This window comes from Thermobia domestica, chromosome 2 (assembly GCF_964235325.1).
Source record: "Thermobia domestica chromosome 2, izTheDome1.hap1.1, whole genome shotgun sequence".
Taxonomy (NCBI): domain Eukaryota; kingdom Metazoa; phylum Arthropoda; class Insecta; order Zygentoma; family Lepismatidae; genus Thermobia; species Thermobia domestica.
Window position 1 is genome coordinate 290,175,025 of NC_137455.1, and position 27,053 is coordinate 290,202,077.

The 27,053-nt window shown below is 34.8% G+C and overlaps 1 long non-coding RNA gene across 1 annotated transcript in view; it reads right to left on the reverse strand.

The window, feature by feature from the left end:
- The window catches only part of LOC145679824 (uncharacterized), a 92,821-nt gene that overhangs the window by 18,415 nt on the left and 47,353 nt on the right, over positions 1 to 27,053 (reverse strand). The window lies entirely within an intron of this gene.

The window sequence follows — 27,053 nt, forward strand, 5'->3', positions numbered from 1 at the left end:
TGAGAATCCGAAGAAAGAAAGAAAAAATGTTGGACTTAACGAATTTCAAAATTATTTTTGTTCGAATTCTGGACTAATCCAAATTATCCAGAGAAATCATTTATGTTGCTCTCTACAGATGTATCCTTTCTCCAAATCGTATGAAAAGGAGACTTCATACATCGCTATATTTTGTATGTACTATGTTTCGTATTTATTTAATCACTTTGTACCTTTCTCTAGTGTTGACAAGGCCGCAAGTGTCAATCGAATAATTTAGTGTTTCACTCATGTAACCTTGTGACTAACGTACGTCCTGTCGGTATATATATGTTACTGAGTTCGGTTAGCGACAAACAATTTTTAGTGTTAAACAAATACAAAAATCTACACGCAATGAGATACGATGATCTCTGCCTCATAGACAATACCAAGCAACTAACGGTACTGAGTGTGGTTGAGTTTACTAGTGGTATTATCTGGCTAAAATCAATGTTCCGAGAGCTATACTTCTTTTTGTGCTCTGAATGCAAACTTTGATATAACCGTTTTAAATTATTGTACATCTATCTATCTATATAGCTATATCTATATCTATCTATCTATCTATCTATCTATCTATATATCTATCTATCTATCTATCTATCTATCTATATATATATATATATATATATATATATATATGTATGTATGTATATAATTGTAAACTAGAAACTTCCGAGTAATTCTGAGAATCATCGCTCTTTCTTTAAATAATGTATGAGACTATTACACTGCTCGTTACTTAAAATGTTGAACTAAGAAGGATACATCCAGGAAAGTCCAAATTTGCAGAATGTGTAGAGCAGGGAAGGATAAATATGTTTGGTCGATGGCTGCACAGCTTCTCATACCTGTGAACTCCGCCAGCTACAGTTGATGAGCTGTGGCATTGGATCGTAAGACGCATGGCTTACCATACCAGAAGAGAACATCCTCTCGATGTCTCGCTGTGTTACAGTCGTTCTGGTTGTCAATGTTGGGTCAGTTCTGCTCTGCTATCACCACGTTGTCACACAGCGAATACAGCGGTAAGTTTAACCCTTAACGTAGCAAGCCTAAGTCGTCAAAGTTGTTTACCAAGCTGGAGTCTTCTGGGGACCCCAAGTATTATTTTAATTTCTCAACATAGTATTGCAGAGGGTTACTCCAACTATTATTTTTTGGATGTCTAGAAGCATACTTAAGTTAAATGAACATTGTTGACGTCAAATATTATGTATATTTGAACACTATTCAGTTCTTCATACAATTTCATACTTGTGTGTTCGTAAATCTGAAACACAGGTTTAACAATGAAGTTTTTACATTTTGAAGTGTGTTTTTATTTTTTGTATTTTTTAAAGAAACGCATCGTTGATCTAATCATGTAATTGATATCTCAAAGGGTTGCAGGATACATATAAAAATCGAGAATAAATTGATTCTTATAATTGCGGCAGTATCACCAAATATCACTCTCTGGGGTCCCTAGAGTACCCCGCTTGGTATGTTAAGGGTTAAGCATATTCGACACTTACTATTAGATATCGGCTTGGGAACTTTGGCGTAGCTACCCTGTCTCCTTGAAGTTGCATTTTTAATGGGGAGTACTGTTTAGGAATCATCTTGTGAGGGAAAACGTTTTCAGCTGACACCATGTTTTTAATTATAGCTTCATTTAAAAAATAACTTATCTGTTAATTAAAATGTTCAACAATAATATTTCTGGAAAATCCTATTCACGCCTCTTGTGGTAACAACTGCATTTTGGAAGAGGATATTATTAAGGAAAAGAATGAGGTAAAGTCGTCTGTATATAGTACACACGGAAAAGAAAGTATTTGACAGTTGACAAATTTCCTTTTGCCAATAGGTCGGCAACAAATTAATTAATTTGGATCTTTTTGTTGTTATTCTTCGAATAGTTATAACTTGACAACCTGCCAAAGTCGGTACTCTGATAGGTTAATTTATTGTTGAGTTTTTAGGAAAACAAATTTTGTCAACTGAAGAATATTTTCTTTCGTGACTGTACAAGCAATGGATGATAACGGCTTAATAAATGACTGTACGTAAGTCTTTTTTGAGTTTGAACATAGGATTGTACATGGCTGTGAATTTTGCATTATTATTGAAGTGCTGCAACTAAGTTATTGCAAAAGGTATGATAAATTCTTACAGTAATATTGTCACATATTGATTTACTCTGTATGAAAACTAAAATAGTTTAACATATGGTTACCCTCCTTTGTGCCAATAATTTTAAAATTAACTCTTGTGCCACTTTTCAACACTTGGCTTTGCAGTAGCTTTCCAAAGAATTAGCAGGAAGTCCAAACTTACACCCTGCAGATAAATACATTTCTCTGGACAGTTTCACTGCTCCAAACTAAAATTTGAAAAGTGTAGTATTTTTAATTTTATTATTATTGGCACAAAGGAGACATATTTTAAGCTATTTTTGTTTCCATACAGAGAAAAACAATATGTGGCAACATTACAGTAAGAATGTATCATGCATTTCTCAGTATGTTGCAGCACTTCAATAATGGTGCACTATACGTACAATCTAGATCCTGAATATGTCCAATTCATATATTACAACAAGGCAATACGTATGCGATACAGGTAAAATCCGTATATTTCATATGGACAATCTACAAGCTACATACATCCAGTCCATACATTACATATGGCCAGCCTGTACGCGACATACGTGTAATCTATATGCCGCATGCAGACAGTCTGTAAGCTGCATATGTGCACTCTGTATGGTGCATACGGATATTCTGTATGCTGTATCGGGACAAGCTGTGTGCGACATAAGGAAAATCTGTATAATACATAGGTACAATACGTACACTGTATCTAGTCGTACGTACGGGGCACAAGTACAATATAGATGCTGTCTCGGGATTGAACGCAAGAAACACACGTACAGAACGTATATTGCATACTTCTTGAAATTACGCTCCGTCCTGATAGTCAGTGAGTGTCGTCATTATTAACCCACATGCTACATACGATCCTGACGTCACAAAGCTAGATATTACCTCCGTATATACTTGTTACTGTAGATGACGTCACATGAATGACGTCATTGCACTTATGTAGACAGTACGTATAATACATACTTTTTCAGCTATACGTTTGCTGCAGGATGCTATATACGGTTGTACGTTAAGTCCAGAAACTACAGGAATTACGAATGTAACCTACGTTTTTAAGTATGCCACCTACATTTTTTTTTCTCAGTGTAATTTAAAGTGGGCTGGGACGGCAAATCAATGTCCTGTTAGAGTTCAGTTTCTGTTTCTGTTTCTTTTTCTGAGCGACGTTTGTCTCGTAAGCACTTTTGTCCTTGTACATCACTTTTTACTTTATTATTATTATTATTATTATTATTATTATTATTATTATTATTATTATTATTATTATTATTATTATTATTGAGGTTATGTTTAATCGAGGTTATGTCGTAATTTTACTTTATAATTTAGTTTGTATCAAACTTATGTTCTAATTTTTTTTTATTTTTTGAATTTGGTCGAGATGATTTGATGTATTTTTAATTTGTTTTGTTTTGTTTGCATTTCTCTTGTAATCTTTTATTGTATATTATTGTACATATACCCATTTTGGCTTCGGCTGTGATCTTTATTATCAATAAATTCAAATTATTATTATTATTATTATTATTATTATTATTATTATTATTATTATTATTATTATTATTATTATTATTATTATTACAGTTTATCTACCAAATAACTATTTATATTATTATGCAGTATTAAACCAAATCTGGAACTTGTGATTTTATTTATTTCCATCATTTCATCCGGCAAATTAGTGTCATCGTACGAGAGAGAATGTTTTCGGGCTGGTAAAATTTGAGATGACTGCTGCCATGCTGTAACTTTGAGTTTCGCCTTATCTCAAGTAGATGCAGACATGTTGGAAGGTTTGATTCTTGTAGATTCACTAGTTCAAACGCTGTCGAAGATGAGGTCTGAAGAATATGGCTCTCGACGAACAACATTCGATCAAATTTATCAAGAATATTTGTGGATATGTAAAAAAGAAAAAATGGTCTTGAAGTTCCAAAGCAAGAAACAGATAGAATAGAGGGATTCCTCGTGGAAACGAACTAGACATTCGCCATCGAAATATCACAAATTCATTTTGGATGAATCTCTTCCTTCATTGGAGGCAGAGACTAATTTTTTAAAGATAATATACTAAGAGACATTTTCCTGCCTACTATTGATAAGACAATCACTGAGACGAAAAAACGCTTTGGATCATGTAGCAAAATCATTAGATGAATCACCACTCCGCATCAAAAAGGTGAAAACTTTCTTAATTACAACATTGTGGAGTCTATGGCCCAGTATTAAGGAAATATTCAAATGTGAATTCAAAATCATCCCAAATACAATTAAGTTGTATGATGACGAGAGAAAACCAAAGTTGATTTCTTTATGAATTCCTTTATCTTTGCGTCTACAAAACCGCATTCCTAGAAACCTACAAACTATATATCATCTCTGTGACTATATCAGTTTCTAGCGCTACATGTGAAAGATTATTCTCATGTTTGAAAAGATTAAAGACATATAGGCAATTCAATGACTGATGATAGGTTGAAAAAGTTAGGATTACTTTATATTGAAGAAAATTGCTAAATCGTTAGATCTTGAAGAAGTTGTTGATAAGTTTGCTGTTGCCCACAAGAATAGAAAGATCCTCTTTTAAGTAGAAGCATGAACCTATAAGTTATTTTCTTGATCTGTAAAAGTGTACTTCTCTACTTACACTTAAATCAACCAGCCACACATATTTTAAACGCAGCAATTAAATAATTACTTACTTATTTATTTATTTATCGTTATTACCTATTACAGAGCTATTGCTCCCTTTACAATAGGTATTACAGGTACTTTTCTTATAAAATTACACAGTAAAACTAATAAAGACGGACATTACAAAAAGAAAAGAATAAACAAAGTGAAAAGAAAAGTAACACATTCAATACATTACATAGTAAAAGAGTAAATACATTGTTTTGTTATAAATGTGTAATAAATGTATACATGAACAAAGTGCAAACCGTAGATATTCCTATATTATAATTTCATATGTATTTGATATTTGTTTTGTAGTTTCTAAATATGCATGGTCCAAATCGCATTGCAAATCAGTAGGTCCTCATTAGCTACAAAAGTACTGTTTTACTTATTAATGTATTCTTTTATTATGCTAATATAATATTCAATATTCATTGCAAAGTCGACATCACATTTTTTCACTAATAGATTATGCTTTCTAGTTATCCTTGCTATTGGCGAGTTTTGGTATACGAATGTATTAGACTTACAACAGTAAAAAGGTAATTGAACTCGTGCTTCCTAATATTAAAATTTAATGAATGTAATAGTTCCTGACTATCGACCAAACCATTAACTATTTTGTACAAGAACATTTGATCAATTAATTCTCTCCTATCACACAAGCTATCATAATGAAATTCCGTTAAAAGGGTTTTATACGATATTCTCTCTTGATACGATTATCTTTTATGTTTTTTTATAAAAGAGACATCTTAAAAATTTATTTTGTACCCGTTCAATCCTTTCTATATAATATTGATAGCAGGGAACCCAAATTATACATCCATATTCTAATTTAGTTCTTACAGAGCTATTGTATAGACTGCAAATTACATTTATATTTCTGAAATCAACAGTATTTCTGTTTATAAATCCCAATGTTCTGTATGCATCATTAATAACAGATTCAATATGGTTTTCATATGTAAGACGGCAACTAATTGTCACACCTAAATCTTTCACTTTATCCTCTCTTCGTAGTAGTTCGTCATTCATCTTATATTTATATGTTACATGTTACTAACTTTCTAGAAAATGATATAACAAGACATTTTCTTACATTAAAAAACAATCTGTTTCCTATGCTCCACTTCTAACAATTATTTAAGTCAGCCTGCAAATCTAAAGCAAATCGATTGTATTAGTGTATCCTAGTTGTTTGAAGTAGTAAATTCTTACATTTTCACCGTAAAAAGTAAAATCATGAACAACAAAGATGAAAACATTCACCTTGCACACATACCCCCATATATTTATGTTTGTGTATTTATGTATGAATGAAATTTTTCATTCATTGGATATGTCCCCCTCAAAATTTTCTTGGACCCTTCCTTGTCCCTCCCCCTTAAACAAATTCTAGCTATGCTACTGTTTATGGCAGACGCTCAAAGAAACTTACGCTCCGAACCATCTATTCCATTTCATGAAACCTGACTGTGGCTCTATGATTGTGTAGAGCACAATTTCCTGGAATTCCTTCGATTTTACTAACAGGTCACACTACTGTTAGGAGTATGTGGACATTTTAGATCATCACGTATGTCCTATGATCCAGACGTTGTTTCCGGCCAATGTCATAATTTTCAAAACTCAATGCACCTAAGGCTACCATATGACAAGACTATAAAAGAGGACTTCTTTTCATAGATTTTCAAACTATGCTATGCATAAGTGTCAAAAATCTTACAGAACTGCTATATACACCTGTCGACAGTTGTCAAAGCAAAAACGGTAGAATATATTGAGAAGCGATTTCCTGCAATTGGTTCAGCGTGTCGACAATAGGTTCCATCTCCTCCGTTAACCGGAAGTGGCTTTAATTAACCACTTTCGGTTTCAACATTTACCACCAAATAACAAAACTGGTAAGAGATTGAGACAAACGGTTTTCTACAGTCGATTCAGCGTCTCAAAAGAATATGTTATGACAGCCTGCAGCACATTACCAAAACCGGAAGTGATTGAAATTTACTAGTACTTCCGGTCTCAATACTGATTTCTATAGAACAAAAACCTTAAGAAATACCAAGATGTGGTTTTATGCAATCGCTTCAGCGTGCCAAGCGTAGGTTGCATCCCTTCGAATAACCTCTATGCAAGCCGAAAGTGGTTCAAATTAACCATTTCCAGTGTTAACATTTATCGCCATACAACAAAACAGTAAGGAATAGTGAGTAAGCCTAATGGCTTTTTGATATAAATTCTGCGTCCGAAAAACGGGTGTGATCTTATTGAACCAGTAGTTATAGATTTACTACTTGAAATTTGCGTATAGAATTTGTATGGTTTGGAAGCCGAAACAAAACCCAGTAATTAATATATATTAAGATTTCACAATAATTTTTATATTATTTGACAGATCTCAAAATAGCATAGCGAGAAATTATTTATACAATTAAAGTTTTACAGTACCCGTCACGGAAATATTAAGTGTTGTATTTCCTTGGAAATTTAACATTAACGGTTATATAGCCCCTATATAGTACCAATATTGAAGGTGAAACAGTTTTCCGTACCCCCTTCCCAAAGAGGGCATTTCCCCATTTTCCTAAAACCCTCCCGGGACCATTTTTAAAGCCTGAAGAAAGAGGACATTCGGGTAAAAGAGAGAAGTCTGTTAACCTTAAATATACCAATTTACAGAAATGGCTGTTGAAGCGTGTTTTCATTAACATTGGGCCCCAAATCTCTCCTAGCCTGTTTAATTTCAAAAATTCAGCTAAATACCTGCTTATCTCTGATTCTCAAACTCTGTAGCAGATATCCTCTTTCATACTCACTGGCTTACTGACGGAACCGAGTGCTGCTCGCCAGGAAAAATGGTGTAGTATTTTATGCCTCCAAATATCATGCATGACTTTTATGTTTCCATCTACGACGACTCAGCACTGTTTGCAGAATATCGGTACAACCATGTATTATTAATAAGGAAAATGCAATTGTACCAGCACATTTTCTTCAGGTTTGTCTATTATCTTGAAAATTATCTGTAACTTATAGACATCATGTCACTTGTGTTTCCGATATGTACTTGATTTTTAATGATGAACATATCTAAAATAACAAGGTTATTTTATCTTCTGCCCAGTTGGTCAACAGTCTTTTAATTTGTATTACTTTACTTGAACGTTCGTGAGGTTTGATTGTGCCATATAAAACGAGTTACAATACCCATTTCTATGTAATGTGGAAACAAATGCATAGTAATATTTATCAAAACTACCTTTATGGTGTACAAAATCATTCTTTTAAATGATTTACCGCTTTATTATTGTATATACAATGTTATTTTAAAAATCCTGGCCACTGATGCTCTTTAAAAGTTCTGTATTCGTACCCATAAGCAGAAATAGGCAAAGCATAGCTCTTCTTCGGCTGTTTAAGAGCTTTCTTTCAAATTAAATTGCTAGATAGCCACACACACCATACTTAGCCATACGATTATGAAAACTAGTAGTTTCTCCCAAGCCTTTGCTCTAATAATTTACTTAAAAAAAAAAAGTCTGCCAACTCATTTGCGGTTGCACAATATTAATGCTCATATCTAAAAATGGTTACGGCCTGTTACGCTTCATGTGGATTGGCGGTAAAGGTTGTTAAATAATCGGTAAACAGTAACAACTGAATGTGGTTTATATACCGTGTACATGTTGCTTAGTTAATAAATTATTGTGTTTGACATGGAATAAATACTTATAGACTTCATATAATTATAACCTTATTTACATCTAACACGGCCCCTGTTTTAATAATAAACAGGAACACAAGTTAATGTTCAACAACATCATAATTATCCATTTTCAAATAAAGGCTGGCAGGGAGCGGACGTAGCAGAGCGGCGATTGTTGACTATTAGGAATTAGCATTACTCAGGACAGATGATTTGTATTATAAATAGATACATCCTTACAAACACTCTAGCAGCACATACGGTAGCACAATGGGAAACAGCAGTCTAGCGAACTGCCAAGGTACCAACGTTGTAATTAGCCACTTTGCTGACCACTTGCTAACCACTCAAGTGCCAACATAACCCCTAAAAAAGAAGTTAAATTGGTACTGCATGTGCGTAATCCTAACCGTTCAATAAATGATGGCAAATAGTTAGGTGGATAACACACACACTTTAACTAGCGCCAAAGTATTTTTCAGTTTTATTTTTGTACTTACCAATTCTCAACTGTGTCAACCATTAAGCTACATAGGGTCTACAAGTGTGCTTCTAGGGTAAATGGGTGGCGAGTTCTCTTTCCAACAACAGCGTTATTTCCTCCTATCTTAAAAACAATACTTAGATCAAGTTTACACACATTGTTTTAAATTGTGTACTGAATATACTATAACTTAAATCTAAATTTAATGGTAACAGCCTTAGCTTCAAGACAACATTATAGCCCTGGATAGTGTAGTCACTAACGCTTTCGCCTTTGATAGAGTGGTCCCGGGTTCGATTCCCGGGGAAGACATTCAGTCGAAAAGATATAAGAGCTTTTTCAGACCAGTCATCCTGAATGAGATTTTTCCTGTGTTTTCCTCACTCACACCGGACAAATGACCCGATTATACCCAATTTAGAGGTCCCAGGATCATTCCTTCGTTCCCCATTCCTTCCTTCCTTCCTCGGATAGGGTATTTGCCGAGGGTCGTCATCCCTCATACGTGACGACCTTAAGGTCCCCAAGTAAAGTTATGTATGAATTATCTTTATTCAGTTTTACTCCAGAGAAAAACCTGGTATTAATTTTGGTAGGCTCATTACACTTCTTTAATTTAGCATTAAATAGCTTTGTGCCGAAGTTTTGTGTACTGTATGTATCAAATCAAGATAGCTCCTAACAGGCGGGTAACTAGAGGGTGCTAGGGGGGCCTGCCCCCCTAAACTTTTCGTGGCCCATCCAGACCTTAACACAAAATGCTATTATTAATACAAAAAACACAATTTAGCTATTGGTAAGAAAATGTTTAATGACTTGGCCCCCCAAACCTCTGTGGCTGGTTGCGGGCCTGGCTCCTAACAGAATCTAATCATCTCAGATTTTATTTGAAAGTAAACAGAATTTTGAGAACGTGAAACTCTTCATATAGGTTAGTGACGGACAAACTTTTGTTAGGCGAAAGAAACATGGAAAAAACTAGGTGGGCCAATCTAATTATTAGTAATAACAATGCTACATTTTACAAAATTTTTGTAGTACTAACCCCTTACTAATGATTGAAGTTTCTTATAACGTGGTTCGAACTGTGATGCACTGATTGTTATAAATAAATTTAAATACTTATTTGCCAGTTTGTTTTATCTAATACAACTCTTGAAGCAACCATATTTTTCTTTTAATTCGTCAGATTAGGAGTCAGTCCAGATCATAGAACATCTCAGAGGACAGCATTTGACCCGTGAGCAGTAGTTTGCCCATCACTGATATAGGGAATGAAAATCAAATATTATTTATTTATTTATTTTGCCAAAACGGTTCAGCTACTATGTTTATATTTAAAAAAAAAATATGCTTTTCATTAATAATCTTATATTACAACATAATTAAAGGTTCTCAGAAAATGGTTCAAATCATTTTCTTCATATTTTGTAAATAAACATTTCATTTTGAATCCTAGAATGTAGCATAAAGTACTTCTTTCTAAAGAACTCAGAAAGAATGTTCTAAAGATAAGGTGAATGTTCGTCTAACGGAGTTTTTCAAAAACGCCTGTGTTTTGTTCAATTATTATTCTATATACTTGAGGATTGTTCAAGTGAAAAGGAGTCTTTCTAACGGCGTTTCATTTAAACGAAGTGGGGACATATATTTGAAGATAGATGGTGCAGTGGGTGTAATTGCCAGTTTGCATGTGCAGTGCATGGCATCGCATCGCATGTTGTTTCCTCAGTTGTTGACTTGCGCGATCGATTGCATTATGGATTCCTCTACATCAGCGTAACGAACTGTTATCCTATTTCTTCGCGGAGAAGACGTATATGCTATGACTCAGAAATTTATCACAGTATGGAGAAGGTGTAGTACGATGAACGGTATTTCGCACGTTATCATTAAGCATCCTCCGTACAGCTCCAATATTTCCCCATGTGACTCCCATATCCTCGGCCCATTGAAAAAGTCACTGAAAGGTGAACGTTCGCCTATGACAAAAAATGCAGAACACCCTGGAATAATGAATCCCTCAACAATCCAGAAGTCTCTAAATTGAAGCAATCCACTTCCTTCCTAGGCCCCGGGATTAGTGCATTCATGTCAATAACAACTGTCTGTAGATATCATGTTGTACGTTAACTATATTTTACATATTCTATAATAGAGTATTCTTTATAACTGTATCAACCTTTTCATTTGAGCAAACCTCATAAATATTTCATTAATAATTGCAGCATGACACAATTTCATTTAACAAATAGGAGCAGTACAATTCAGTGCCCATCCCTTGTATTCAACATGACTGTCGGACTAAAACCTGGGATGACGGGAACTTTTTATATATCTTTTGGTAAAGTTAGTTCTACATCCTTGCCAAATTTAATTCTTTTTCGAATTTCTTCCGAGCCGAACCTATAATTTTGACTGAGCTATAATGGAATCCCAATCGGAAAAAGGCCATTAGGAAGACCTATGCGCAGATGGGAGGACAATTCTAAGATGAACCTCGCAGAAATAGAAATACAAAGTGGAAACTGGATTCAGTTGGCTAATGGCAGAAGTCAATGGAGAGTTTTTGTTAATGCAGGATTGAGCTCCGTACTCCATAGCCCATAGAGTTAGTTATAGTCGAAAGCTAACTATGGACAACATTCTTTACTAATAAATAAATAAAATAAAAAATAAAACAACAATAATAATAAATTTTAGGTTACTCTAATAAAATGTTAAATTAGAGCTTAATCTTGAAAGACTAGTGAGAGAGTTTATTGAACAAATAATACTAGTTTACAGAAAAACCCTTAGGGACTATGAATATCTTGATTAATAAAATTTCATATGCTTACAAAGAAAACTAAACAAATTTATATGTGGGAAAGCAGGATATCTTTGTTCACTTTACATTGCTATGCTTCAGAGTCAAGTAACATAAGATTATAATTTTGGAATTAGTAATGAAAAAAGTCCTACTTAGGTCAGTCAACTTCATATCAAGTTTTCTTGTGCTACCGTTGCTCAAGTGATGTAGGTGAGAATACAAATAGAATCTTCATAGAAGAACTGACCATTCCTTTTACAATTCCTACCTAATATATGACTTCTAGGGAACAATGTAACTCATATTAACTAAAGAAAATCTTCTAAAACCAAATTTAATAGTACGTGATAGGATTAAAACAGAAATTATACTAAACTTTAAAATGCGTGAAAGTTAGTTTAACCACAATGGTTAGAATGAACCTAATTTTATTTAAGTCTTTATACAATTCCTCCTGGGAGTAAATCAGATTACAGGTGAGAATGCTAGACTTCGGAAATAAAGACCATCAAGCATTTCCAGACTACCAAGGTTTAATGTAAGATGTATATTAACTTACTGTCACAATCAATCATTTGGAAATGGACCAACTGCTTCTAATCAAGATTCCCCTTGCCCTATATTTACTGAAGACCTCCTCGCGGCTTTGAGTTGTCCTAATTTTAACTAGGACATTCGGTTTTCGCATTTCCGTTTTCGCTGTTCATGAGCCGCAGATTAGTCTCCTTTAAGATCCATTATGACGAGAAGAGTACATGAAATCAAATAGAGATAGAATCGCTCATTAAAACTTAGTAAAGTAATTTTAGGTATAGTAGGTTTGCTATCACCTTCTCCTTTAATTTCAAGGAGATATGTGAAAATTGTTGTCTACTTCTTGACTCTATTTATTTATAGAAAGTTTAGCTCAGCCATGTTTCATTTGTTGGTGTACTCTATTTAGAGATGGATATCAATCAGGTCGCAGCAAAACTTTTGCAAAAAGAAGATAAGAGACGTTCCGGTACTTGTATTGTATATGGAAGTGTTCTGGTTATTATGTACTTTTTGTGACAAGGTCCCACGTAGAGTAGTCGCTAACGCACTCGTTTTTGGTCTGAGTGGTGCAGGGTTCGATTCCGACTGGGACATAATCGAAAAGATTCCCAACAATGCTGTGTTATTGATATGGTGAGAGCTCAAGGGAATAATAGCCTCCTGAACTGACAGCGTTGCTTATTCATTTAACATAGGAAGAATTACCAATGTGAAGCCCAAACGGTTCGTGCGATTGGAAAAATTCCACCATTTTAGACTAAAAACCACTTATTCCCAACAAATTTTCTCTCTTTCCATTTTTGTCGTATCATATAGGAGTTGGCCTATGTCAACGGACTTTTGAAAAACTGGTATTTAAAAAAACTAAAAATGAAATGAAATCTTTAAGTTTTACGTCCCACGGTTATGCCGGTTAGGCTAAAGGAGACGTTGATGATGGGAAATGAAAGAAATGGCGGTATGAAGAAAATGGTAGGAAACGGAAGAGCCCCGAGGAAACCCACAAACACGGTGTTTGTCCACCACAAAGTCCACACGGTGCGAACTGGGATCGAACCAGGGACCCCAAGCACCGGAGGTGAACGCTCCACAACCGAGCCACCGTGCCCCCGCTTTAAAATGATAAGTATGGTCCGTAGCCTTAGTGTTGGAAGGAGGCGTTCAACTCCGAGCAAGAAACTAATAAAACCGAAAATAATTCAATAGTGAGATAGAACAAAAGGAAATTAAAATCCATAACGTTTGGGAACATGATCCAAGTCAGGAATTGAATACTAAAAATAAATAAATAAATAAATAAATAAATAAATAAATAAATAAAGGAACACTCCACAATACATGATAAAATAATAGGATATTTAGTCCTTTGTTTTTTTATTCTGCGATAATACAATATTCTCTTCCGCATTATCAAGGTTCCTGAAATAAAATTAATTTCGATTCATAGCAGATCAGTGTAATATCAAGTAACCCATCCTTTGTTATTATCGAGACCGTTAGTGGCATTGATCTCGCTATTTAAGAGGATTACAAATTTGTAGGACATGTTTATGGTAATTGCTATCGGTTTATTAGCAGTTTCATATTTTAAACTAAGAATAGGAACGTTAAACAGAAATCTACCAACTACAGGACAATTCTGCATGAGATCGAGACACAACCTTGTAATAAGCCTTGATTTGAGTCGAGTTTATCGTCCCTTTTAGCAGCGAGACTATATTTGACGTGGACCTACAACTTAACGTGGGATCCGAACAGCTCCCGACGGAATCGAACCCGTTTCTCTCACTCCAAAGGTGTACACGCTAACCGCTTAGCCAGGAATGAACTCAACCTTGTAATAATACAGTCTCGTAAAATACGTGAGATATACAAATCCTAATCAAAGTACAGTCAACTTTCGACTATCTGGCCTCCGTACTATCCGGCCTAGTTAAAAAAAAAAAAAAACTTCGTAATAAAATGAGGAATACTTTTTAACCGTCTTCTCGACTTTTAAAGCCTTTGTAAAATATATTTGGAAAATTCAAGTTTGACATATGGAAAAGCAGTCATCCGCAGAATCTTTTTCAAAAACTGAAAACCCGACGTATTCTCTCTTTCTTTTTTAGGCTTACCTCTTCACCTTTGTAAATTAGTAAAATTAGTAAATAAGTAAGAACAGAAAAATTAGTTTAAATCTTTTATTGAAGAATTAGACCTATGTTTTTCGTTAATGTTCTGAGTATTTTAAAATTATATAAACATACAGTATGCACCATTTTATGTTTCTTCCAATTATCTTAAAATATGCATGATATTTTTCTAGAAGTTACTTTTCTCCATAATAAATTTATAAAACGTACATTCTGTACATAATAAAGTTCTATATACTATTGGTCTGTACTTAAAGGTCAGCAAAGATAAATGAGAATGAGCTTTAGCATATGAAGTGTGTGTTTTTAATGGTATAGATGGGCCAGGAAGTGAAAATTATAGAACTCAGGCCTTTTCGGCTTTTATGTTATCCTGCCTGTCCTTCCGCCACATTAGTTCGGATAGTCGTAAGTCTACTGTGTATCAAGTGAGTAATTTATGAGCAGAGATTTGAGAGGCTCGGGGAATATAATGGTATGTCACATTTTTATAACTTTCTAGTAAACTAGAAACGAAAGTTCAACATGCCCATGCAATTCCATGCAATGATACATAATAAACAAGCTTTCGTTGCCATTTAAGGTAAATTTTCGAAATTAAACTACGTACATACTGTTATGTGGTTTGGTTCTAACACATTCCATCCAATAACTCAATTTCACTGTAAGTGGCACTTCCCCATTATGTTCCTCCGAGCCGCTCATATTATTTCAACTTTATTGTCAGAAGATGGTTGGGATTCTCTGCCATACAAATAAAGAGATCGTAAAAAATAAATAAGTAAATAAATAAAATGTAAAACAATGTTTACAGAGGAAATGAAACTAAAGTTGCCGTGACCAATTTACACAGGACTAGTTTACAACTGCAAATAAAGGAGAAGCCGGGAAGTCGAGCAGAGCCTACACTTACAGCTAAACCTTTACGTGGAGGAACTGGAAAGAAATAAAAAAGATACATAATTTGAGTTGAGAAGGTTAGCCCCTGGATTTGAATCCCTAATTGAAAAGGAAGAACCATAAACTCATAGTAGATGCGCACTCGACAAATTAAGAAACAACCGAGTAACGTGGAAAAATAAAATTATGGAAAATTGTGACAAGAAATTGCAAAAGTGTTAATCCAAAAGTAGATTGACAACGTTTGATGGGTACGATAAAAATAAAATATATAGGCAGTACAACTTACATAGGATACATAAAAATACGTGAAGCTACTCAAGACAGTTGGAAACATGGCAAAAGACGTTGTATTGTTGTTGATGCTGAGGAGGGCTTTAAAAAAATGCTTATATTTCCAAAATACCACAAGATAAAAATAAAGTAAATCTACACGCAGCAAAAATGTTTTGTGCTGTATAGGCTTCTCTGATGTAAGAGCAATTGAGACTCTCCTGCTAGCATGCTCTCGAAAATACAACTCATTTGCTCATTTCTACTTATAAAATTTAGGGTGCCTACGTTCTGCCATGGCAACATACAAAGTGCAAAGAGCTTTAGATACTTACGACGTCCATAAATTACCACATACTGTAACATATATTTAGAAAAGAAAAAGAAGAAAAGCGATAATTTGTCATTAACTAAGGACAACTGGATATATATTGAACATCAATTATGTTCAATAGCTCAAAGCCTTATCAAAGCTTTTGTTTTGTACATAGATGTATTTTCCTGGTAATAAAATCTAAAGTGATAAATTTCTCAATTTTACATAGTAAGGTGAAATGTATGACGTACGTTGCTGTACTTCAATGTAAGTTGTTTTGTTGGTTGGTTGAATAATGGGGCGTTTACACTTAGTCGATTTAGTCGCACGACTAAATCGACTCGCTGCATTTGCCACTAAATCGAAGCAACTAGGCCGAATCAGATTGATAGATGTGATCAATTATTTCAACCACAGAAAATAGAACGTCTTTTAATTCAGTTCCCAGTCGATTAGTCGCCTTCGATCAACAAGCAATTAAGTTGAAGTCCCGTTTACACAGTCGATTAAGTTGAAAGTGACGTCAATTCAACTGAATCGAACGCAAATCGACTAAGTGTAAACGCCCCATTAGAGTTTAGCGCCCCCTTCAACACCGAGATTATATGAGACGTGGACCTAGAGCTTAACGTAGGACCCAAATCAGATTAGCTTCTACAGAATGTCGAATAAACAAAATCACTAGAGACGATTTGGAGAAATTCGTGATTAAAAAAAAAAATCCTCTTGTAAACAAACCCTTGTTTTTGAGAGTAGAAAAAATTCGACCTCCCCTGGAAAATCTTTTGAAAAACAACTTTAAAACTTGGTCCGAATACGATTAACTGTATGGCCTGTAGGCGAGAGAATATACATCAGAACAATCGATTGAACTAACGGACCGACACACATATATCGAAAAAAAAAGTAATTTCTGCGTCACATAGAGATCATGAAACGTGTAAATTCGTCGAAATCTCTAATTCGATTCTCTTTACAATCACCATACTTTCAACCTCTACACTATTGGTTTCTCCTTCATTTAAACACAACTTCACTTTTTGTTCTATGTACAGGTTGCAAATAAGTCTATCCAGTTGATCTCGTTTCCTTTAAGTATTTTCATAAGTTTGATCCAATTGACCCAGTCGAAAGCTTTCTGCCAGTCGATGAAGCACACACACAACTCCTCCTTTACATCAAGAACTAGTTCTGATACCTCATCAACCCAATAGCATGTCTGCTATCTTTTCCTTTCCGGAATCCAAACTGATGTTACTCTAACATCTCTTCTATCTTACTTTCCAGCCGCCTGTTCAGCATACGCACAATCTTTTATATGTGGGAAATAAGGCTAATGGTTATGTGATCGCTGTACTTCTTTACTTGCTTTTTCTTGGGTAATTCAATCGTTGTAACATCAAAGAAATCTTTTGGCCATTCTCCAATCAGATAGATCTTATTAATAAGTGAAGTCAGAACTTTCATTGCATTGTCTCTGAGCAATTTGAACTTCCCTTTCCAATATATGGAATTTGGAAAGTGTGTACAAACAACTCGGATGAATATATTTCGACTTCGACGTCCATACTAAATATGGATAATAAATTTACAAAATTAAAAATAGTGCAAAACAACGCCCAAAGGTCAAAAATTGCCACGATGGCATTAAGAAGATTTGTTGAAATCAATGAAATAGACATAGTAAACATACAGGAACCATACATTGTCAAGAGCAAATTAACAGCATTTCCGCCGACAGCAAGAATAATAAAGAAAGGAAACGATCCGAAAACAATAACGGTAATCATGAATAAAAATATTGAAGTACTGAAAATTGCGCAATATTGTGACGAATGGACAGTATGCACGGAGGTTATCTTTGGTAACAAATCTTTTTGGCTGATAAATTCTTACTTTCAATACAGTTTAAATATACAGGATTTCATATAGAAAATACAAACAATAATTTTGCAAAATCAAAGGACTAATTTTATTATCACAATAGACGGAAACGCAAAATCAAGTATGTGTGCTCACCGATAGCAGATGACAAAGGCGAAATTCTGGAAGATTTTATTTTACAAAATGGTTTAAGGGTTATAAATAAAGGTAACAGACCAACATTTGCAGGCCCGAGGGGAAAGTCCTTCATTGATGTTATTATAAGTACCATTCAATTAGAGGAACAAATAGTGAACTGGACAGTTAAAGACAATGTAACAACAAGCGATCATAAAGTAATAACATTTAACATAGAAGATACTACCCTTGGAACAAAAGGTGAGAATTATAACATACGAAAAATAGATTGGGAACTTTTCGAGAAAAACCTGTGCTTACCACAAATTGATGACTACGACGACCTAGATAACTTGGTAACAGAGATAGAAAATAAAACAAAGAAATCTATAGAGGAATCAATTCCAGAAGTTAAGACAAAGAAAAAATACTTTTGATCACCAAAACTAGAAAGACTAAAGAAGATAGCAAAAGCAAAAAGAAAAAGCTACCTATCTATAATAATTCCTATACTTAAAGAAAGAAGATTAGAAAGGTATAGGCTAGCAAAACATAAATATACAGAGGAATTATTAGCTGCTAAAAAGGAGTTGTCAACAATTTCTAAAAATAATATAGAATTGAATCAATGGGGGCTTCCCTACAAACTAATCATGCAGAAAATTAACAACATAACGCTAACTACACTAAAGAAAATGACAATTCATATACGAAAACAAGAGAAGAAACTATGCTTAAACTGTCAAATAAATTCTTTCCAAGAGATGACGCAAGTGAAGAAACAGATCAAAAACGAAAACTAAGAGAAGGCTATAATAGAGACCTGCACGGGCCGAATTTTTCGGCCCGAGCCCAATCCAGCCCGAACGTACCTAGGCCCGGCCCAGCCCGGGCCCGAAAAGTTTTGGAGATTTTCGGTCCGAGCCCGGCCCGGCCCGATAAGTTTTTTAAAATTCTTGGTCCAAACCCGACCCGGGCCCGATAAATTTTAAAAGTTTTTGGCCCGACCCCGGCCCGATAATTTTTTTTAAAAAAATTAGCTCGAGCCCCAATCTTTCTCAAAATTTAGTACTAAATTTGACCTATCCCTCAAACATTTTCTAAACTTTGGTTCACAACCTGACGCTTGCCTCCCGAATGGTACCATTGCCTCCTAGAACCTTGCCTGTCATCGAGAGAACAAAAACTCCCTTCCCTGTAACAAAAATCTAACTTAATTGATTTTTAGCATAAAGTGAAGATGGCAATATTGTTTAGTGACAGGCAAAACATTTCCACGCCTTCTTTTTATATTTTGAGTTCAAAAGATCAGAGCTCAATTTACCGCATAATGCCTGCAATCGTCTGCAGTGAAAGAGGAGTCGCTAAGCAACACAAACTGTAAATAGCTATTGCATTCTTTGTAACATTTTTCACGAACACACTTCAACGTTTGGCTTTATTCCAATTATAGTTTAACGAAAGTCAATAATTATTAAAGAATTGCAATTGATCGGCCCCAACCCGGCCCGACCTCAAGAGAAATTAGTGTCGGCCAGCCCAAGCCCGGCCCGTGCAGGTCTGTAGGCTATAACCAAGTTAACAGAAAAGAACATGAAGACCAAATAGACCTAATACCAATAATAGAAAAATAATAATAAAAGAAGAGAATGGAGATATAAGCATTAATACACAAAAAGGATGCCCACAGGGATCTATTCTAGGCCCATTGATGTAGGACATTGAATTCCAGCAATGCTTGGAAGCATTAAATAAAAATAAATGCGTAGATAGAGTAATAGCCTTTGCAGATGACCTAGTAGTAATAATATCAGCAAACACAAGAAGGGAAATAGAGGAAAATTCAAAAGAAATAATAAGAATATTGCAAGATTGGAGTTCAGAAAGTAAAACTATCTAAGAAAAAAAAATATATATATGATTTTCGGAACAAAACTGGCAAGGGACCAAATCATCAAAATTGGAGAAGAAAAAATAAAAAGAGTAAGTGAATTCAAATATCTTGACATTTAGGTAGATGATAAACTAAATTCTGGACATCACATAAATTACATTAGTGATCAAGGACAGAAAGTTACCAATAAACTAATAAATATAGCAAGTAATAAATATAAGCTTCCACGAAAAATAATAAAAATATACCACGACTCAATTTTAGGGGCAACTATGAATTATGCTGCCAGCGTTTGAGCTCACAGGTTGTTAGAAAACAATGTACTAAAACTGAAAATAGAAAGACCCCAAAGAAATGTAATGATCAGACTAAGCGTGGCATTTGGTACTACTCCTCACAATGCACTAGCTGTGTTGTTGGGGTTAAAACCAATGCATTTATTAATAATCCAACGGGCGGCAATGTATTGGTTTAAAAAAGGAAACAAAAGTAGGGTACAGGACCTAATATGCAAAGAAATAGATAACATACAAGACATAGAGCAAGTAATATTAGAAAAGTGGCAACAAGACTGGAATAACTCAGAGAAGGCAAGAAGAACACATGAATTAATCTCAAACATAAGTGAAAGACTAAAATGGAACTATTTTGAACCATCTGAAGGCCTTATTCAATTCCTCACGGGACATGGGCCCTATGGCCAATATTTTCAAAGGTTTGGCTTAAAAGAAGAAGGGAACTGTAGTTGTGGTGAGTTTGGAACTCCGGAACACTATGTAATGTGGTGTCCCCTACTAGAAGACCGAATGAACGAGAGAAACAATATAAGAACAGGAAGATTAAATGATATTATTAGCGAAGAGAAAGACTTTAAAGTGCTGAATAGAATTACGGCTGAATTTTCCGAACGGAGCAAAAAACAATATGAAGAAAGGAATCTAGCAAACAGAAACCAATAAGAAATTAGCAGATATATGAATGAATTAGATTGAACGTGTGTATGCGGCCAGGCACGTAGCCAGGAAGGAGTTCGGGGGCTCCGGACCCCCCGTCGAGGCCAGAAATGAAAAAAAAATAGGGAAGGATGAAACAAAATGAAATGAGAAAAAGAAGGATCAGCGTTAAAAATAAACTACAGGAAGCTTTTGGTTACTCTTTCTTATGAGGAAATTTCTATTACTTGCAATACATGGTTGCGAGGTGAGCGATATATCCTGGAAGTGTCAGGGAATTTGAAATTTCTAGAAAGTTTTTATCATTATTATTTTACTCGAGATTTCTTTATAGTTTATTAAAATATTTACCAACATATCCTCACAAACCAACATATGTTGATAGTAAAGTAGCTTAGATTGATCGAGCTCCTGGGCCTTCAGAATTTCATGTTACGTCCCCTCCCCGTTACGAAATGCTGGCTAAACGAACCAATATATGTTCCAGTAAAATCGTTTAGAATGATCCAGCCCCTGGTGTCAGTAGTGTAGCCAAGATGCGTGTTTGGGGGGGGGTAAGTGCTGTTATAGGTACATATAGAAAAATTACGAACAAAAAATATATTTAAAAAACATCAAAGTACCAAAGTACATTGTCGGACCTCTTTGGGGAGGGGCTCCTCTGGGCCCCCTTCCCTACGCCACTGCCTGGTGTGATGATCACAGTATTTCATGTCACGGACCCCCCCTTCACGAAATCCTGGCTACGTGCCTGATGGGACGTTCCTTTCGGACCGGAGGTCTCCTCCAGAATTGGTGGTAATCCGCATGCCCCGGAAGGAAGCGCGGGAGTGAAAGTGGGCTCGACACATCCACGGACAGACCGGATTGGAACTCCGGATGCGTCGGGCCGGAGTGAATTTCGTGTTTCGGTGGTGGGTCATCATGCATTCTAACATACAGCACATTAATATCTTATACAACTAAGTAATGAGACAAATGAACTCGGGTAAAAGAAAACAGTGACCGTCCGCGATCTTGTTGCGTACGTGCCGCTTTCGGTTCCGGTGCAGACGGCGGTGGGACACAATTGACCAGGGCCCGCACTAAGTGCCCCGAGTGGGTCCTGGACCCCAAGCCGTTGTATTGGGAGCCGTGGACATACGTAAAACAACCGAGGAACATATATCAAAAACAAAACCATCTCACATGAGATAGACAAGATTTAACGAAGAATGCACGAAAGGAAACGGAACAAGTATAGTGTGTATAGTAGAATTAGACGTTAAACTGTGTTTCACGCACAGGAGTGTGATGGTGTATTAGCGTAATATTATAAATACCGGTGTGGACAATGATTAATAGTGATAAGTGAAGTGTGTGTTTTGTGATTTTGTAGGAGAATGTGGTAAATTAATAATAATAATAATTAAAAAAACATACAGGAGAAGAATCAAATTATATACAAAGGTGAAAAACCAAATCATACAGGGAAAACCTGAACGAAATGAAACAAAGAAGAGGGAATACTACACGGATGAGCAAAGTATAGACTAAAAGCAATGAATGATGATATGTATGATATCAATGTTAAGCTCGACTTGAGTCAGAAACTAGAGTAGATTAGTTTGATTAGATAAAGAAGACTTAAATCATCATTAGAGAATAGTAGTTAGGAGAAAACATACAGGAGAAGAATCAAATTATATACAAAGATGAAAAACCAAATCATACAGGGAAAACCTGAACGAAATGAAACAAAGAAGAGGGAATACTACATGGATGAGCAAAGTATAGACTAAAAGCAATGAATGATGATATTTATGATATCAATGTTAAGCTCGACTTGAGTCAGAAACTAGAGTAGATTAGTTTGATTAGATAAAGAAGACTTAAATCATCATTAGAGAATAGTAGTTAGTAGTTAGGTTTTGTTAGTAGTTAGTTGCACTTCGCTACTAGGAGATTGTAATAGTGAATCAATGTTCGCTCCCGGTGTCTTCATGATCGTACACTATTCCTGAAACGTTGCTTGACTTGGAATGTAATGGATTTGGTAGCGTTTCTACCTATATTCAATAACTGCATTGGGATCGATTAGATGGGTTTTGCTATCTTCTTATCTTAGAAAAATAGATAAGCCAAAAGTAGTAGTTGTAGTACCCATATAAAATTTCTCTCTGCTCAAAATTATACAGACATTAAAAAAAAAAAAAACTTTAATCTGTAGGATTCAATAGGCACTTTAGAATTTTACCCTACCAGACACCTTCCGAAGTACACTTCGATAATACTTTACAACGCTGGTGTGGATGTTCTGACATACGAAGAGATCTCATATTTTTGTGTTAATATATTATTGGTATTTTATTATGAAGTAGTAGTAACGTGACACGTTGATAACCAACAAAGTACTATGTTGCCCCCTCTCTACATAAGAATGAACCAAGAATTTTCATAATACAAGCATATGGGAACTCCACGCATGGATAAATTAATATTGGAAATAAATCGTAGTAAACGCACATATCACCGTCGCTAACGCGCCTGCTCCCTATGGATGCATCTCCGCGCTAACGCAAGTCACCAGCTTTGCCCTGCTCTGAGCCGGATTAAATGCAAAACTAGTTTGTAAGGACTACCTCGGGGTGCAAATTGATTCAGTGGTAATCGTAAAATAGTTTGAAGCACTAAAAAGTCAGCGATGATAAAGAATATATCAGTGGAGTAGAGGTAATAGTCTAGAGTGAAGTTTTGTGTGAAACGTATAGGGATTGTTTCACAAAAGGGGGGAGACTAACGTTACTCTAACCTAACGGTACTCTATCCTAACTCTTCCCTAGTCTATCCTACCATACTCCACTCTACTCAAACCTTGTCTACTCTATCCTATCCTAGTTTCAACTAGCGTACCCTACTCTACTGTACCCTATCTTACCTTAATTTAACCTACATTTTATGTCATTAATGTCTGGACCCATTCTGTAATAGCCATGTATTGCGTCACCAAAAAGTAGAGAAAATCTTACAATTAGGCAATTTATGTTTACGAAACCTTAGAGTAGACTACTACTTACAATAAATGACCCCTAACATAACTTATGTAATCGATACTAATGTACTTTAGAATATTCTATAGACTACTACCTACAATAAATTACAGGGTACACACCTAATCGATACTAATCTACTTTAGTATATTCTAATTTAAGCTTTTCTAATCTACACTTTGCATTCCCTGCTGTTCTACTCTATATTGTTCTATACTTTACTATAAAAATTTACGGTACTCTATTACACCCTGTTTGAAAAAGAATATACGTATTTCGAATGCATATATTTATTAAACTTTAGACATACGAATATGAAATTTTACACACATATTTACGAACCTCTCGAGTTCAAATTACAGTTCAACGTTCAAATTACAGATGTTCAATATGTCTTCCATCAGTGACATGAACAATATCACATCGATACCCAAATTCCTCCCATACTCGGGCAAGCATGTCCTGCGTCATTGATGTTATGGCAGTATGAATCAGGTTCTTCAATTCTTCCAGCTTCTGTGGGAGTGATTTGTACATAAACGTTGTCTTTAACAAAAGACCACTGGAAGAAGTCACAAGGTTTCAAATCCGGTGACCGTGGAGGCCAGCTGAGACATGCTAAATCGCCAGCTCCTTGATGACCAATCCAATGGTTCGGTATTCATTCAGATATTCACGCACTTGGCGACTCCAGTGAGGGGTGTACGACGCAGTCTCACATTAGTTTCATCAATAAAGTTTATATAGTAGTATATTTATATGTTATATTTAATTTGCATGTCAAAATGGAAATGGTTTTCTTAATTTTCAAATATTATTTATATTATTAATTAACTTAGAATCATATTTATTTTATTTCCTAAGTATTGGTAAGATTCAAGTTTATATCGAGAATGTAACTATAGATATTGGATTTCGTATATAGAAAGATAGACTCTAGTGAGTTAGTTCTTTTTTTTTAAGCAAACTTGTAGAAGACAACTAAGCTCCAAAAGGTCAGTCACCTATGCTTGGTCAGCCTAGCCAACTATATTGTGAGTTGAAACTAAAAATTTCTGTTTTATTTCTGTTAAGCAGCTATAAGAATACTGTATAGAACTAAAAAACCATAAAACACCTTGAGTTGTAACACTACCGAAAAGGCGACAAAAAGTCGGATATTTGTCTATTGTCAAATTTTAACACATAGATATAAAAACAGAAGGACAATGATGTGTGAAAATCTTGGATTAACCGCCTATTTCACAAGAATTCTAGCTGGCGTAGTGAATCTATCAAAACAGGCTGTGAATTCGTTCCAGGTTTACCAGATGAAGCAGTTTGTAATATCAAATAATAATAATAATTAAAATATGTAAGAATTAGTGTGTTTAAAAGTCAATTATGTATTGTAAAGCTACGCGTACCTTTATTGTTTATTTTACCTTTTCCGTCCTTCCGTATATCGTATCATAAAACTTTCTTTTAGCCGTGAGAAGAAAGAAAAAAAACAAGTACTATCTGGTATTGGAGGGGTGGAGTTTTGGCTTTCTGCTGGGGACAGACGGAACTGGAAATCCTTACCCTAAGAAATTGTATCAAATAAAGTTAATAGAGGATGACAACTCCATACCACATATGTATATGGTAGCAAAAATATGTATATACTTGTAAGTAAAGTAAATGTATGTTTAATTTCATTCTATAATCAATAATTTGTAAAATTGTCACGCAAAAGCAAAAAACTCCAAACTATTATGGTTGTCCGTAACATTGTTAATTCTTTCCGCTAGAGGGCTCCAGTGACTAAACAAACAAGAAAATAACATGTCAGGTGGTAAAAAATATATTAACCGGCCTATTTTAAATGCAAAATTTTAAGGTTATATCAAAAGGGAACTATAACATATTTGGTATCTAATGAAAGGCCAAAAAATGCAGATTTTAGTGCTTGATTCAAAATGAGGTGACAATCTATAAGAAGTGAATTATTTGCGTATAAAGTCAATGTAAATAAAAATAAGCATACTTCCTTGCAAAGTTCCGTTAGCAGGTAAATAAACAATAAAAAAGGTTATCTCTATTGAAAAGCCAGTAGCTTTGATGCGAAGCACGACTCTTGGGCATCAAACCCCTTTTACAAAACCAAAATTCTGAAAAAAAAAACAAGGGCGTTTAAATCGGGTCTATGAAGTTGCTGCTCGTGTGAAAATAGTTATTTTCATCATGAAATCTATAGATTCAACAGAGTTAGTTGAATTGGAAGATATGTGCATACATTTATTTTCAAAGTGAACTTAATTAAGTGCGATAAGTTGCACCATTGGTGTTCAAAATAAGTTAACTAAACTGTGTCAGTTTTCTAGACTATATGCAGTTTTAGATCCAATCGGACAACACTGGAAACGAATACATACATCTTACGTATGCAGCAACAAACCATTAAAATATATAGATAAAGAGAGATAGAAGTGCAACTATAACCAAGTTTGAAGTGGTTACACAGTGGTGGACTCAAAGTTATAATCAGGTACCAAGAACTTAATCTACCTTAGGATGCTACGGAAACCGTTTTAAAAGAATTCTATCAACATGAAAGAATAGACACTAAAATTGTGATTAATGCTGTGAAGTAACGGACACACCTACCTGGAAATTAAAAAAGATGAACTGTGCAATAGATACAAATACATATTATTAACTATAAACTAGTGATTAAAAAAATCATAAGATTTTTTTTATTATTTTTAGCTCAACTGTGAGCATATCTTATATCAATATCAATTAAGTGTTGTGGTTTAAGTGATTAAGTATTGTGTTTATAATAAAAGTGTTTATTAAACTACATGGAGTTATCACCTTCCCTAACGGAATTTCGGCTGGTATGGTAAGTACCAGAATAATTTGTTTGTTTCTTGCAGGTTTGCTGGATTCCATGTTCTTTAATATCAGATGTTCGAAACTAGTAAGGTAATCACACACCTATTCTTTGATAAACCAAGGTGGCAGATAACTCATGCGTAAGTCCACATATCAAAGAAAGTCCAAAAGGGGCTACAAAACTTTAAATAAGGAACTTACACTTACAGGAATGGCATTATAAAAATTATATATATATATATATATATATATTTTTAATCTTAGCTCTACCAACTTTTATCTAAATTTCAGTAATATC